The 15,469-nt window shown below is 37.9% G+C and overlaps 1 protein-coding gene across 4 annotated transcripts in view; it reads left to right on the plus strand.

The window, feature by feature from the left end:
- Window positions 1-7,944: 7,944 nt before the first annotated feature.
- Cdk17 (cyclin dependent kinase 17) overlaps window positions 7,945-15,469 on the plus strand; it is a 102,334-nt gene continuing 94,809 nt past the window's right edge. For 3 of the 4 annotated variants that reach the window (XM_058571289.1, XM_046419263.2, XM_046419261.2), the window contains exon 1: window positions 7,945-8,077. The gene's annotated coding sequence lies outside the window, so the exon portion shown is untranslated. The remainder of the gene's footprint in view (window positions 8,078-15,469) is intronic. The other variant, XM_046419262.2, reaches the window with a different exon arrangement.

Genomic DNA, 15,469 nt, shown 5'->3' on the forward strand with positions numbered 1-15,469 from the left:
CTCTATATAACAATGTGAATGATCCAGACATATAATGTCTTCTTCCTTTCTTCCTTTTGGCACTGGAGATTGAACCCAGTGGTGCTTTTCAGCTGAGCTACATCCCCAGCCCTTTTTAATTTTTGAGACAGGGTCTCATTAAGTTACCAGGCTGGCCTTGAACTTGTGATCTCCTGACTCAGTCTCCCAAGTAGTCCTTAGGATTACCTTGTGCACCACCATGCCCAGCTATAATACCTTTAAAAAAAAAACCCAGACTACATCATCAAAATTTGTCAATATAAGGAATTATCTTTTAAACAAGAGAAACAGGCTGGGGTTGTGGCTCAGTGGTAAGTACTTGCCTAGCACATGTGAGGCACTCACTGGGTTCGATCCTCAGCACCACAGAAAAAATAAATAAATAGAATAAAGTATGGTGTTCATTGACAACTAAAAATATATTTTTAAAAAAGAAAAATAAACAAGAAAAGCAGTCTTTGTAAAATGTCTTTTCATTCTAGGTGTATGAAAGGTTAATACTGAAATATTTAGCCCTTCTGATGTCTTCTAATCAAACTAGAATTTAAGGATAGTTATTATGAATTCTAGAAAACAATTTTAATTGTGGTCTACCTAATAGCTTTAGGGATCAAGGTGCCCAGAGAAACAGGATGTTCTACCAACTGCAAACTTCTTGCCTAGAAGAAAAGCACTATTAATTGCACATGTGTTCTACATTTCAGCTCAGAAGTATAAAAAGTGAAAATATTTGTTACATAAATATATAAGATGAACAAGATTTTGAACTTTATTTCCACATAGAGGAGGTAAAGGGAGAAGGGAACTGGCATTTATTGCATACTGTAATCTGTTTTAATAGGATATCCTGGATTTACCAGGTCAATGTCTTACACGGGGTCAAGTAGGGTTCATGTGTGCCTCACATACAATCGCCCACTGCTGCGTACGCTTGTCTGCCTCATGGAGAGAAATAGGTCAATAAAAATACAATTTTATTTTCAGCTCATATTAACCTCTTCATTGATCCCGAGGCTAGAAATTACCTATAGATTAAGTAGAATGGCTTCTATATAGATATAATTGGAGAAAACCTGCATTTTCAACACTGTTGGAAAACTCAGGCTTAAACAGTCAGGTCTGATGATCGTTTCAAATGCCACTTTATAGCACAGTATCTTGGATCACTTTCTCTTTTTAAAGCAATATTTAGGTATGATTACATAAAATAAACTGAACATGTTTACAGTGTTCAATTTGATAGGTTTCACGTTGGGTGTACACCCATGAATCCATCACAATATAGACACTTATCAACCCTCATGAGTATCCTCATGCTCCTTTGTAATTCTTCCATCCCCCAGATCCAGGCAACTACTGATAAATGGTCTTTGTCACTATAGAGTAGTTTGCATTTCCTATAATTTTACAAAACTGCAACCATGTATATTCTGGTTTTGGTCTGACTTCTTTCACTTAGCATAATTATTTTGGTATTCATCCATGTCATTGCATATATCAGTAATTCAATTCTTTTTATTACTAGTAGTATCACAAATTACTTGGTTTTCCATTTACCCCTTCACTGGTCCATCTTTGTAGTTTGTCCTGTTCTCTTTATAAAAATTATTTTAATTTACAATTTCTGATTGTACCCTTTATCTACCCATGGGTAGAGGACACTGTAGTTTTTGACTGCTCTGCATTTCTTCCCTTTTACCTCTGTTAATAGTACCCTCCTGTCCTTTTGATATTTGCATTTTCCCCATTCCACCTGGTCTGGTGCAACCCTAGGTGGGGCAATCAGAGTCCTTCTTTGGAATTTTCAAATGGACCTTCCTTCCCTTGGATTAGGAATTATTTTAGTCAGTTTTTCAAATTGCTGTGACAAAATACCTGACCTAATAAATTTAAAAATAAGAAAGGTTTATTTTGGCTCACAGTTTCAGAGGCTTTAGACCACACTCACTTAGTCCTCCTGTTCTGGGCCCATATATTATGGGGGAAATACATAGCAAAGGAGGCCTGTTAACTTCAGGGAAGCTAGGAAACAAAAAGAGAGAGGAATATCCTCTTCAAGGGCATGCTTACAATGACTTACCTTCCTTCTCAGGCTCCATCTCTTAAAAATTCCTACCTCCCAGTACCACTCTAGATTGAAAACCAAGCCTTTAACGCAAAAGGCTTTAGGGGATACTTAACTAACCATTGCAAGGACTATGAGCTAATTAGAACCAATATTTGTGTTACTGGAGAAATTGCTTTCTCTTTTCTTTGGGACTGATATCTGGAAGTACAGAGCCACAAATATTGTAGTCATATGTTGACCTAGTGGGTGGATGATCAAGGGCCATCAAAGGCCAAACCAAAAGGAGAGAAGCCAGGTTCTGATGACATCATGTGGGCTGTTTGGCAGAGATGTTACTGAAGCCTGAATTACCCCTGGGCTTTTAAGTTATATAAACAACAAAATCCCCTTTCAGTATGTGTTATTTGTTTTGCTGATCATGTCTCTTACGCCAGACAAAGTTGCAATACAGTGCATTACATTTACTATTTCACTTAATCCTTACAACCTGGAAGATATGTTATTATACCAAGTTTATATATGGAGAAACTCTTAGTTAAGTAACCTACCAACATGTCACAGTAGCAAAGCTAGAATTTCTATCCAATCCAATTGATCACAAAGTCCACCTACTGTGTAATATTGCTTCAGGGCTAGAACTCTCACCCACTTAGCTTCATGTTTTTTTGTAGTTTCTATTAAATTAACTATAAAACTATTAATATTTGCAGCTTCCTTACTACTGAAATAAAATTATATGTATAAGGCTTAACTCTCTTCTTCTTGACTTTCTTTCTTCTTTCCCCTCTTTCTCTTTTTTATTTTTCCATTTTACAATGTCTAAATGACAAATATTTGCTCTTGTCTCCTCATCATAAGTCACATTAATTCTAAAATATTCCTAGGTGTCAACATTGGCTTGGGCAAGGCAAAGTTAGTTTACTAAAAACTTGTTCTTCTGACTAATAATGAAAGATTAAAAGACTACAAATCTGTCTGATTAGCTGACCTAAAAGCAAACCACTGAAAAAAATTTAGGGATGACAAACCATAGGCCACTGATACTCCCTCCCTTTCATTCTTTAAAAGAATGAAGACAAGATCAATGGTCATTGATCATTTTCCCCTGGGAAAATGACCAATTGCCATGTCTTCCTTAACACATCTAACGGGAAAAACCTATATTGCCCTAGCTTTCAGTTTTCAACAATGTTTTCTTTTGTTCTCTAGTACTGGGGATTGAACCCAGGGGCACTCTACCATTGACCTACATCCTTAGCCCTTTTAATTTTTTTTTTTTTTTGAGACAGAAATTGACCAGGCTGGACTCAAACCTGTCATCCTCCTCCCTCAGCCTCCTGAATCTCTGGGATTATTGGTGTGTGCCACTACATATGGCTCAACAACATTTTCTTTTAAAAAGGGAGGAATTTGTTATGTCTTAAAGCTGGTTTCATGAGGATCTTCATTTTTTTAAGAAGCTCAAAATAACTTTTAAGTATAGTTTATTTTGTTACAAGCCCACCTCTGTTTTTTCTGAGTAGATATAACATTAATCTAGTTAAGAGCAGAAAGGCAGGCAGGAAGGAAGGAAGAAAGGAAGGAGGAAAGGAAGGAAAGAAGTCAAGGATGAAAGGATAAAAAAAACACCAAAAAACAAACAAACAAAAACAACAACAACAACAAAAACAAACACAAGACTCTCCAAAACCCTCAAACAACCAAAACCCTAATCCTTCCATTAAGGCTTAATGCAGCCTTATATGGAGACTTAGTGGAAGTCTGAAGACCAACACTCCCCTAGCATTTTGTTAGCAACCAGAGAATAATTTTGTTTTCAAACAAGATGTTTGAAAATTATGTCTTCTTTAACTGCCTACACTGAGTTTGGTTCCTGGATTCATTTTCGTCGTAAAGATATATGACATCACTGTCCTGAAAGCTTTATGTAATGCTCTGTGGCCTGGATCAAGTGTCTCTTGTGTTATTAATCCTCTAAAGTTAGATAGTGCTCCAAATTTGAAAATTTACATGTAAACATGGAAGAAATTTCTCTCTCCAAATTTGTAACTTGTAAGTCTGTGGAGCTGTTCTGATAATGATGTAAAGTAAATCTGGGTTCGTAAAGTCTCTACAGTTAAACGTTTAGGGGTAATCTATTCTTTTGTCATTATGCAAGGGTACACAGCTGTTTTGCAGGTGTTCAGATAGTAGGAAATATTTTTTTTTAAATAAAGTTTTGTTTTCAAATTAGTTTAAACAGAAGCCTTCAACAATAGTCTTTTCTCACCTATAGTTTCATTTTCACCAAATGTAAAATTATTTTGCTCAAGTGATACTAGGGAGTAATAGCTGATTGCTGCCCTTAGCTTGATTAAAGATGGTGCCAAAATTCAGACGTGTAGAAAATTGTTTTGTAAGTAGTCAAAATTATGTTGATGTTCTATAGAGCAGAGATTCTCAAACTTTATTGTGTAGGAGAATCCTCGAGGACTTGGTAAAACAGAGGTTGCTACACCCATTCTCAGAGTTTCTGATTTAGTTGTTCTGGAGTAGGACCTGAGAATTAGCGTTTCTAAGAATTCCCTGGTAAAATTGCTGTTACTGGCTCAGGATCCACAGTTTGAGAACCACTCAGGTACAGGAACTGAAAACCCACGTTTCTTTTTCATATCTCATCTGAGTATGTTTCACATTTGTTTCCTAGGCAATGTCACACTCAAAGTGTGAATCACAACAGACTTTGTGGATTCATCCCCATTTACTCTATCTGTCCGAAGTTCAAAGACCTTCAAATTCTCTCTCTAGTATTTTCAACATATGTCCTACAATATTGTTACTCTAAGGAAAAACATTTTGGGATACACTGGTTCCACTGAAAAGAAAATTATTTTTAATCTAAGAACTTCTCAGAACATTATGACTTTCCAGAAGGGAGATGATGTATATGGCATTTCCAAGATGGATCTGAACTTGGAATTCTTCCTAAACGGTTCTCCTCCGCTAAGTACTAAGGAGTATGTATTAATCACAGTTTAGGAAATACTCTAATAATTTAATGATATTAAATTATTAAAAAACCCTATATTATATAACCTAGGGAGGTCAACTAATATGTTGAATATGAGTAAATTTAAAATCAATTAAGAAAAATCAGTATGTAAATGTCCTCATCCATTGTTTTGATTGTCCTTTGACCTTTTCTTGATCAAATAATTGGCTAAATAATACAAAGAAAGAATCCAAGGCTTTAGCCTTTCCTGACCTTAACACCTAAAATATCCCTGCTAAACTGTCTCCCTCCCCCCCATTTGTTTCATTTTCTTCATAACACCTCTCAAAATTATAAATGATTTTATAAATTCCTTAATATACATGCTTACTGCTTGTTCTACCACTAGAATACCTAAAGGCCATACCTTATCTATATTTTCACTTGTAAGTCTTCAACAGCTAGTATAGTGCCTGGGTACATAATATTCAGTTAGTAAAAAAAAAAAATTTTTTTTTTGGTTAAACGAAAAAATAGATCAATAAAACAATCATCTAGGTCCTAATAATCAAATCTTTATTATGGTGCATCGTAGGAAGAGGAGATAATGTTTTAGCAGCTTTGGATAAGGCCATTTGAAACATCTTTTTACTTCTAATCATTCCAATTGAACGATATGAAGGGCAATTATTGATGTTGAAACTTAGGATGCAATTTTGTAGATAGACTCTGTGGTGATTTTGAATATTTACTAAGAGACCCCCTCCCAACCCTGCCCCACAAAGCATAGTTAGTTTTTGAATGGCAACATGTAAAATCACTTGGAAAAGCAACTCTTGTATCCATATCATTTTTTCTTCCAAACTTAAAAAGAACTCTGCTACTTTTTTGCTACATTATCAAGTTCTTTTACCTGTACAAACCTTAAAAGCATCATTAACGGTGCTTTTTAAAACGGTGCTTACCTGTAATCGATGTGGCTTGGAAACTGAGGCAGGAGGATCCCAGGTTCACAGCCAACCTCAGCAACTTGGCAAGGCCCTGAACAATCTAGCAGACCCTGTCTCAAAATAAATTATAAAAAAGGCCTGGGGATGTGGCTCAGTGGTTAAGGGCCCTGAGTTCAATCCTGGGAACAAACGAACAAACAAAAAGCTAAATAAATTAACTAATTAAAAAAATAAAAAGGCACACTTGTTCTAAAAAAAAAAACTTATCATACATATTTGCATTCTTATATGGTGCACAAGTTTTAAATATGTGTGGAACACAATTGTGGCTAATTTGTGTCCTGGTAATTTTTAGCAGAGAAGTCTGATTGACATGCATGATTGTTGGATATTAGATAAAGTCAACTTTGCCCAGTAAAATATGTGAAAGAAGTCAGCAGGTGGAATCTAAGAAGAAAACTGTCAGAAGTCCCTAAGATATGTGATCTGAAATTGCATTAAAAATGATATTGTGTTCTTCCAGGTGTTAAAATGAAAAAAAAATTCTATCTGACTTCACAGGCCTTTTATGTGGTCAAGTGTTTTTTTTTTTTTTCCTTGTTTAGGTTGTCTACATCCGGTCCCTATTCTCTTCTTTCAATATTCTCATTATCCCCCTCTAGGGGTTTGTTTTTACTTTATGCTTTTATCCTTATTTGTGGAAAAAACTGGCTCAGTATTACTTTAGTTTGTCTTCACTTTCACTCTGCTGTTCATTCCTAAACTAGCTTCTAGCCTCTGGGAAAGAAGAAAGTAAAAACATTTACAGAAACTGGGCGAACCTCTTGCAGCCCGCCTCCCCCTGGAAAACAAAACCTAACTGCAACAGTAGTCCTTAAGTTCTCACAGCACCTAGTATTTCCCCTCTCTCAACTCTCAGGCTTTTATTGAAATTGTTGATTGTCTTTCATCCCAGCTAGATCCTCAGTCCTTTGGCGACTTAGCATATTTCCAAGAATATAATACATAAAAACATTGTAACATGTCAATAGATGCTTCAACAGCATGGATAGGTGAATGACAGTCGCCTCAGTATCCATTCACACCCAACGCAGGAGAAAAGTTGCAGCGGTCAACAGGCTTCAATGTGGGTCCCGTGACATTAATTCTAGAAAGCCAGTAGAGAACAGTGGCACTGATCCTTTGCACAGTAATTACTTGGATAATTGAAGCAAAGAGTTTTTGGTTTTGTTTGGGGATGGCGGAAAGATGAAGGAGCTGAATTACTGGGAGAATTTCTTCCGCAGTCGCTGTGGCGGGCACTGCCTGGCCTTCTCGCCCGCGAAGGGTCTCCTCGCGCCCCTGGCTGTTCCAGAAGCGAGGGGGGGGGGGGGAAATGAGGCCCTGGGCTCGGGGCGCGGGTTTCTGGGGTACCCCTCCCCGCAGGCCCCGCCCACGGCTCGCCGCCCCGCCCCCACCGCTGCCGCCGGCAGGGGTCGCGCTGCCCCCGGCGAGCAGCCCTGGCGGGGGTGGGGGAAGCTCCCGCGGCCGGTCGCCTTTCTCCGCCGCCGCCGCTGTTTGGATCGTTTCAATAAAAGTCTTTTTTCTCGCTCGCTCTCCTCCGGGGAACAGGCGGAGGCGTCAATCCGCAGCCGCCGAGTGAGAAAGCGACGCACACGCAGCGAGCGAAAGCGGCCGCCCGCGTTCTCTTCAGCTCCCCGCGATCCAGCCCCACAGCCGAGAAGAAGCAGCCCGCGCCCGGCCGGGCAGCCTCAGCCAGGCGTCTCGCCTCCCGCTCGCTCCGCTCCCGCCGCGGCTTCTCGGCGGGGATTAGTGGGCCGGCCGCGCGGTTCGGCGGCCGGGGAGCCATGTTGACCGGGGGGCTTGGCGACGCGTGAAGCAGCTGCCGGCCCTCTCGGAGCTCCGTTCCCTCTGCCAGAGCCGGAAGGCGGCGGCGGAGGCCTGCGCCGCGGAGGCGCCTCGGGGCTGCCGACCGCTGGGACCCGGACCTGCATCCGGTCGCCGCGGGCGTCGGCGGAGCCGCTTTCCCTTCGCGCCTCGCCCCGGGACGCGGTCCCGCACTTGCTGGTGAGTTGGCGGCGCTGCCCCCGGCTGCCCCGGGGCCTAGAGGGTGCGTGGGAAGGAGGGGCGGGCGGGGACGCGGTGGGCTCTGGCCCGGCCGGGAAGTTGAGGGCGGCGGCGCGGTGCAGGGGGCTCTCGCGTGCCTGTCACCCGTCGGGTCGGGCACGGCCCCCGGGTCGCCCGGGCATTTCCGGGGGTGGGGAAGGGTGTGGGTGTGGGTGAGTGTCTGTCCGGCTCCTTCCCGGGAGGCGCCTCTGGCCCCCGCCTCCGGTGCTTGCTGCGGCTTCGGTCTCCAGGGGAGGCCGGTGTCCCCGCGAGGCGGAGGAGGGGAAGAGGCGGAAAGTCCCCTGAGACACAAAGGTCCCCTAGGCGGGGGTGGAGCTGGAAGCGCGGGTGGCGCTGCCCCGCCGCCCCCGGGCGGGGAAGGAAGGGGCGCGGGTCCGCAGGAGGTGGGCGAGGAGGCGGTGGCCGCGGCGCTTCCAGCTCCTTGGAGACGAGGCTGTGCGCGGGTGGGAGCGCGGAAGAGGGGGAGGAGGAGCCCTCGCGTGGGGAGCGGGCCGAGACAAAGATCTGGGCAGCCTCCTGCTGACGGGTCACACCCCTGAGTGTTGGTCAAGAGCGGAGGTGGAGGGAATGCGGGCAACCCAAAGAACCAGTGGAGGGGTGCCGAGTGTTGTCTCGTCGCAGTCGTTTTTCTCGGCGTTTTTGTGCCGGATTCTTTTGCTCCCCAACTCAGCTGGATAGCTCCAGGTTTCTCTCCCTCCCATCACCCCCACACTGCCACATTGACTCTCTTGTGGTTTCCCTCTCTCCTCCCCCCACTTTTCACCCACTCCTTTTTTGGGTAAGCAGTATTTTGCCTTCAGCTTGGGGAACGTTTGCTAATGACAGGATGCCTGAGCTTGTTCTGACCCTGAACTGCCTTGAACTCCTCTCTTCCTCCCACCCTTTCCTTTCTGGGACCTAGAATGTCACATGGCCATTAACAATTAGCTTTTCTTCTGTAAAAATGGCAAAAAAAAAAAAAAAAAACATTTAGTTGAAATACGTGGCGCCTCTCTTTTATGTTAATGTGTCCACCGAAGACACCTCGTTGATTATGTTTTATTGCCTCTTAGCCAAATTAATTTTCTAGACACAGAAGTATCAGATTTTGTTTTGAGTCTTGGCCATTTCTAGGTTCAGCAAAGTGTAGTCAGTCGGACCTTCTGTCACTTATCAGGAAATGCTTGACTTAAAGATGGACAATTCTTTCCTCAAACTTTATCTATTTATCTTATTTTATTTTTTTGGGGTGGGTCTTTGTTGAAGGATTTCTTTATAAAAAAGGGTTAGTGTAACAAGATGAAAGTAATAAATACGAGTTACTTTGTTTTAGACCGACTTTGTTAACAAATTGGACAGAAGAAAATGAATGGGATTTTAAGACTTCTGATCCCTTGAGTTGAACCAAAATCTCCTTTGAAGCTAGAAATAAGGCTGAAAATTAAATTTTCAGAAAAGAGAAGTGCTATTAGTAATATCACTGGTTTTGTTTTGTTTTGAGTCTGTTGAGTTGACTTAATTAAGGTTGGGATGTTGCTTTGTTAATGAAGTCTTTTTTCAGTCTTTGTAATTCTAGCATCTGCATGCTTGCATCAGAAATGGGTTGCAACAAAAGAAATGTGTCTATATTTAAGATATATTCTATTTTTAATTTTTAACGTCATGAGAGAGAATTTGGGAATATAATAGGTGTTATCCTTTTACCTGGCAAAGCATCTTATAGGCCAGAAGCACTAAGTTTGAATGATGTGCTTCAAAAAAATAAGTCTTTGAGTTTAAAATTATTAGGCAAGTATAATTCATTACTTGATTATTTAATAATGAAAATAAAAATATTATTGACATATGAATGGAAATATTATTGAAGTAAAGCCTGTTTAATGTAGGAACATTAATGTTGGTATCACTGTAAGAAGAGTCAGATCTTGTTGCTTACTTCCATTAAAGTATTGACACTATAAAAATTAAGAGATTTTAGTTTAGGGTCCTGTCTCTGAATTGTGGGACTCCCTACACACCCTACTCGGTCTGTTTTAGAGACATTTGTGAAATTAACTACTTATATTCATAATCATGAATGATATGTTTTTTAAATAATATAGTGAAAGGCCATAATAAGGGTTCATTAATTTTTTTCTTCATGTTTATTAGGGCTTGGTTAGATAATCAAAATTTACATCACTGGGAGGAAATATACCAAAAAGACAAGGAAAGTTTCTGGATGGTAGAAATTATTGGCAATTCATTTTTTTCCTCTGTATTTTTATAAATTTTCACATTACTTTTATAATTAGAAAAAAAGTAAACGTAAAATTAAAGCATTGTTAATATCTTAATTTGCCTATGACTAAAATAAGCTTTTATAAGTGTATAATTTATTCTCATCCTTGGTTCAGGCCAAACAAAGTAACTTTCAGTGTTGGCTATTTAAAATAATGTAGACTGTCATATGTGTTCTGTTTACCAGAAAGACAAAAGAAAAGAGATACATAGTAAGGAAAGATAAACTTAGAAGAATTGATTCAATGTCTGTGATACCTCCACATATGTGATCTCTTTCTCATAAGTCATAGTTTCATATAATATAGAAAATATAAATTCTTTTACTTTGTAGCACAGGGATAGCTGTATTGACTAAGCAGATTTTTATGTATGTCTGTTGGTACATTTAATTTTCAGATACTGGTTTCATCCTAGAATTTTGGTGGCAAGAGCTAGTATAAAATCATTGGCTTTGCTCTGTCAAGGCTTGTGTTTTTCAGTAATAATATCTGCCTTCATTCTCTTCATTGATGAAGGTAGTGCTAACTGAAAAAAACAGCACAAATATTTTATTGTGAACAGTAGAAGTTATAATGGCAACTGAGGAAGTTATTCAAAAGTGAAGACAATGATGTCTCTTAATATTAGAAAAGTTATCTGTGCACACTATATTTTGCCCATTTTGTTATTATCTATTAATGCTGAATATTTATAAGATGTTATATTTTAAATATTTATTGTTATTTCCTAGTCTTTATAAAATTATAGCATCATGTCCTGGCATTCTCCTACATAGCTTTTATACTTTCATTGTGATAATTACTTAATGAAATTGTTGCTTCATTGGGGGAAAAAGCTGTTACATGTTAAATCCAACTTGGGTTTGTTTGTTTGTTTGTTTGTTTGTTTTTTTAATCATCTACTTAATAAATTCTCACTCCTTCACTCCTTTTCTACAAGGAAAAGAAGAATAATTTTAGGTTCTTTTGAATTTTAAGTGAGCAATTTCAGCTTAACCTTTTAAATAGGAAATAGTTATTTGAAATCCATTTTATAAAATAATGGTGGCATTTTGCATTTTAAATGCTGAACATAAGCAACAATTTATGGCATTTAAATTGTGCTTTAGATAGCATTCATGAAGTAAAAAACTGCTTACACCAGAAAACTTGGTACAGTTCACTAGCATTCAACCTGTAATGTTGCCATTTTCTTTGAACTAGTGGAGAGGAAGAAGGGATTAGACTGACTTTAAAAAAATATATTTATTTTTTAGTTATAGGTGAACACAATATCTTGTTTATTTTTATGTGGTGCTGAGGATCGAACCCAGTGCCTCATGCATGGTAGGCCAGCACTTTGCCTCTGAGCCTCAACCCCAGCCCCTAGACTGACTTTAAAAAAAAAAAATTTTTTTTGTAATTGTAGATGGACAGAATGCCTTTATTTTATTTGCTTATTTTTATTTGGTGCTGAGGATTGAACGCAGTGCCTGGTGCATGCTAGGCAAGTTCTCTGCCACTGAGGTACAGCCCCAGCCCTAGACTGACTTTCAAGAATTCTTATTGTCATTAGTGGATTCTTTGTCATTATTTTGCTTACAGTATATTTAGTTGGTGTTTACTTTTGATGTCTGCGAAATATTGACCTGGAAAGAAGAATTGCCAAGGGCCAGAAAAATGTATTGAGTGTAGCTTTCTGTTCCTACCCTATTTTCTCTCCCTGTTGGCCAACTTGGAAAATCAATAGACATCTACCAGTAAATCAAATAATGTTGTTATTGTGTTCTTCAGTAACTAATGGTAGTGGATACTGTATTTGAGAAGGTAGATTTGTAGATCCAAAGTATATTGGGAGGACATGAAAATTATCTTGCTTTCCAAAGTCTCTTTTTAAAAATACATTTTAAAATAACCTAACTTAGTATACTCAAGCTGCCATAACAAGATACCATACAGTGGGTTGGCTTAAAAAACAAACATATTTTCTCACAGATTTGGAATCTAGAAGTTTGATATGGGGGTGCCAATTTAGAGTTTTGGTGAAGGCCTGTTTCCTGCTTTGTAGAGGGCTGCCTTCCTAATATGGGTCTCCTGGACTTTCCTCTGGTGCCTGTAGGTGAAGGGGAGGAATGATAGAGAGGGAGAGCTGTTTTTCTTTTCTTCTTGTAATGGCACAAATCTCATTATGAATGCACACCTGCAGGACCTAATCTAAATCTAATTACCTCCTAGAGGTTCACATCCGGAACTCTCACTCTGGGAGATTAGAATCTTGGCTTAGAAATTTGGGGGGGGGTCACTTAAACATTCAGTGCATAACATAAACTTTGTGAAAGAAATTAACATTAATGACATCCTCTGCTAGGTACTATATTGTTTTGTTAAGTCTTCACAAAAAGTCCATTATATAGGTATTATACCTGTTTTCAGATGAGTAAAATAAGGACTATAGGTTAAATAATTGTCTCCAGGGGTCTACCACTACAGTGATCCTGAGATTCCATTTTAGCATTCAGACCGTTATGCTTTAGTGCTTCCCCTCGCATGGAATGCTGAAAAATTAGTTCAGTATTAATGTTTGTTCTTTATTAACAGTGGTAAATTGGAAACTCTAATCAAAATTGGATTTAAACTTAATTAAGTTACTTTTACTACTTAAAATGGAGCCATATATAACATAGAACATGTTTATTACTCAATGAATTCAAATTGGATGCTAAAAAGATATTTAAAATATTTGCATATTTATTTAAAATCATGAATTTATCAGTTCTTTATGCATAAGATGAAATGAATATGAATGTTGGAAAGCAAAAAAATAAGTGGCATTGTTATGGAAGTATTTCTACTTTGTTTTCTTTTTAATTTTACTTATGTGTTTACTTATTTGTTTTGATTTTATATGTGTTAAAATTAGCTTACAGTATTTGAGTATGTGCCACCAAAGCAATCCAGATGCATATGCTATATAGGTTGCTCCATTAGTGGGTGAAAAATTTTCCTAAAGGCAGATAAATTTTATACGAACAGGTACCCATTGGCTTTTAGTATTGGTATTGCTTATTGTAAGTAAGGCATATATTTTGAACACGTTTTCATTCATATGTGACTATATACGATTAAATTGAAATGAGACCAAATTATTCATTTCTTGTCATGACTTTTTCTATCAAACTGATCCTTATGACATAAAAATAGCAAATTACTACTGTTTATATATATATATATCTTATCTCGTGCTTACATTTAAAGAACAGAAAATGTTATTTCCTGAAGATGGTTCTTTAACCTGAGAAAGAGTGAAAAGAAACTTGCTTTTTTTTGTTGCCATAAATATTAATTTAATATAAAAATTGCTTTGTTTATATTTTAGTAACATATTCTTGTTTCTTTTTACAGATAGTTTAAATACTTTCAAGAATTTTCTAAATTTTGTTTGTATGTTTGTAAAATATGGGAAAAGTACCCAAAGATAATTATTCTTTCCCTCTATTCTAGGTTAGTTATTAACTTTGTCTTCTCATGTCATATATTTAATCCAGCTATATTTTTAATTGATGACATTATTTTTAGTATGTGTTAATGTTCAATAATACAAAAGTTGATAAAAATTAATAAATTTGTGAGAAATTACCAGTTAACAACATGGAAGTTCTTATTATTCTAAACTGAGATAGTCTTCTATAGTTAATATGTGTGTTTTTTATACTAAAAAAAAGAGATCAGAGGAGAATGGGAATGTGTACTAGACACTGGTAGGTGTTGTAATTCAAAGATAAAGAGATTGATATGTTGAAATTACAATGCTGTGACATTTCCTTGGAGAGAAGTTTTTATTTTTGAGGTCAAATGTCATTTTCAAGACTCTCCCTCTTTTGACTGACATTGTGCTCCAGAGGGACTGCTTTTTTTTCCTGTACTCTCCCCATATTATATATTGTTTAATACTGGGATTAGGAGAAGCAACATTGATTGCTTCATTATTGATTAGTAAATTAGAGTCAGAGTAGTCATGGCCTAGAAGCAGTCAAAAGTAAATTTTTATTTCTTTCATTCATTAGTACCAGGGATTGAGCCTAGGGGTGCTTAACCCTGAGCCACATCCCCAGCCCTTTTGTTATATTTTATTTAGAGACAGGGTACTGAGTTAATTAGAGCCTCACTAAGTTGCTGAGACTGGCTTTGCACTCACAATCTTCCTACCTCCAGCTTCCAGAATTGCTGGGATTACAGGTGTGCACCATTGCACCCGACTCAAAAGTAAATTTTGATACAGTAGAAAATAAAAAAGTCAACAAAGGTTTTGAATATTGGAGCTATACAATGTTAATGATAGTTGGTTGAGAGTAATCTAGAAGCCAATTTGGACAGTAATTTGCCATTATTGAGACTTGTTAATTACATGTGGTCTGTACTAACTTGTTAGTGAAAATAGGAAAGTGATGTAGCCTTCAAAGATTATTGTCTTTTAGACAGATTGAAATATATATAGCATTACATTATTTATTATATGTAAAGAAAATGCTTTTTTAAAATTTTTAGTTGTAGATGAACAGAATACCTTTATTTTGTTTGTTTATTTTTATGTGATGCTGGGGATCAAACCCAGTGCCTCACATGCTAGGCATGCACTCTACCACTGAGCCACAACCTCAGCCCCTTAAAGGTCAATTTTTAAAGGTCAAGCATTGGTAAATATCAATAGTAAAATTTGATTTAATGGAGAATATTTTATCTCTAATAAAATTCAGGTATTTTTGCAGTACTAGACTTAAATACATTTACAAAAGTAAAGTGCAGAATTGTCCTCAGAGGATTGAGTAGTACGTTTAATGTCATTTCTGCTACCTTGATAGTTTATGTATACAGTTGACTAGGAGTTTGCTTTTCAATAGACTTACTATAGTTAGTTCAAAACTATTTTATGGTTTACTTTTAAAATTAAAGACTTTAAAAAGTGAGTTTTAAATTTTACTTTTGCTTTAGTATTATATTAATAAACTTACTTTAGAAATCAGAGATTATGCCTTGGTAACAGTGTGTTTTAGTCAGCTTTTTAATTTCTTTGACCAAAAGACCTCACAAGAAC

This window comes from Marmota monax, unplaced genomic scaffold (genome assembly GCF_021218885.2).
Source record: "Marmota monax isolate L192 unplaced genomic scaffold, Marmota_monax_Labrador192_F-V1.1 WCK01_AAM20220418_F8-fsc00036, whole genome shotgun sequence".
NCBI lineage: Eukaryota > Metazoa > Chordata > Mammalia > Rodentia > Sciuridae > Marmota > Marmota monax.